The sequence below is a fragment of the Limulus polyphemus genome, unplaced genomic scaffold (genome assembly GCF_000517525.1).
Source record: "Limulus polyphemus unplaced genomic scaffold, Limulus_polyphemus-2.1.2 Scaffold659, whole genome shotgun sequence".
Lineage (NCBI taxonomy): Eukaryota > Metazoa > Arthropoda > Merostomata > Xiphosura > Limulidae > Limulus > Limulus polyphemus.
In genome coordinates, this window is record NW_013666269.1 from 23,672 (window position 1) to 25,514 (window position 1,843).

The window sequence follows — 1,843 nt, forward strand, 5'->3', positions numbered from 1 at the left end:
GTTGTTCGAACTGTGGAAAGCACGGACATTTGAGGAGCCAGTGTAAGAAGAATATTACCAACAATTAGGCCTCAACGAGACCAGTAATGATTGGTGTTGAGCGACGCCCACCAACCCCCATCATGAAAGTCCCAACAGCTAGGTGTATAATGCCATGCACACACACAGTGTTTATGTGACAGGAAAGCTGGATGGCCAAAGGTGCAACTTCGTCATAGACTCTGCGTCTCAGCAAACCCTTGTGAGCATCAAGGTGCTGGATCACAAAGGAGTACCAGAAGCTGTACAGAAGCTCTGTGGTATGACAGAACATTACTATTGAGCTCATGGGCATGAAGAAAAGACAGAAAGTCTACTTGGCTGACATTGAAGACCAATGCATATTAGGATATAATTATTTAATACCGAGGAAGTGTGTAGTTAACTTCGATAAAATGACGATTGGAAACAACAAAGGTCAAATTCCGGTAAGTGTTAAAAGAGAGGTTGAACTAACCAGATGTCATCAAGCTGAAGTCAAAATGACTGAAGGAGTTGACGATGGTGAAATGGAACTAGGTATAGATATTAAAGCAGAGTAGGAGAAAGACTAAGATTTGAAGCCAATAATTGATTTTCTACAAGCAAGTGTTTTGCACCCTTCTTAGGAGAAGGCGTCTAGCTTAAGCCCTGTGACAAAGAAATATTGGGCACAATGGGCTCTGTTGAAGCTTGAAGATGGTATTCTTCTCCGAAGATGGGAAAGTGGCGACCTGGCAAACAGTTATACCGAGAAAGTCACGTGAACTTGTGCTGCGTCAATCCCATGATAGTTTAACAGGAGGACATCTCGAGGTTAAGAAGACATTGAGTCACGTACGATAGAGATTTTACTAGATAGGTATGAGGCAAGATGTGGAAGAATGTGCAGGACCTGCAGTACATGTTGTGCTAAAAGGGGACCCAAGCATAAGGGACCTGCTCCAATGAAGTTATATCAAGTTGTTGCACCAATGGAAAGAATAGCTGTTGACACTGCTGGTCCTTTGCCCCAAACCCGTGCTGGAAACAGGTACATTTGTGTGGTGATGGGTTATTTCACCAAGTGGCCTCAGGCATATGTAATACCAAATCAGGAAGCTACAACTGTAGCTTCGGCTATTAGTGATTTCTTTTTCAGATTTGGTATGCCATATAAACTGCATTCAGATCAAGGCCGTAACTTCGAATCAGCTGTGTTCCAAGAATGCTGCAAGTTGTTTGGCATCCGAAAGACCAGGACAGCGCCACTTCACCCACAGTCCGATGGGATGGTAGAAAAATAGAATTGGACACTTGGACAGGAATTGGCAAAGTTTTGTAATAGCCGCCAAGATGACTGGAATGTCTTACTTCCTCCACTGTTGATGGCCTGTAGGACAGCAGAGCATGAACCCATTGGATATACTCCAGCAAAGTTGATGTTTGGTCGGGAACTTGGGTTGCCAGTGGATCTGATAACAGGACGCCCACCTTACGAAGAGTTGTCTGAAAATGTGTCAGAATTCGTGAAAGTGTTATCGGAAAGGATGGATAATATTCACCATAAAGTGCGTTCAAACTTGAAAACGTTTGCTGATTCGATGAAGCTATGTTGTGATAAGAGATCTATTGAAGTCAGCTTTGTACCAGGAGACAAGGTGTGGTTGTATAATCCCAGGAAGACCAAAGGGAAGTCTCCTAAGTTGCCTTCTCCATGGGAAGGCCCATATGACATAGTGGATCGTCTCTCAGACGTAACTTTCCGGTTAGGTAAGCCAAAGGTGGCGCATGCCAACAGGCTTTGGCTTAATCACAGTCCAGGACATTTCAGTTGGAACGAAGT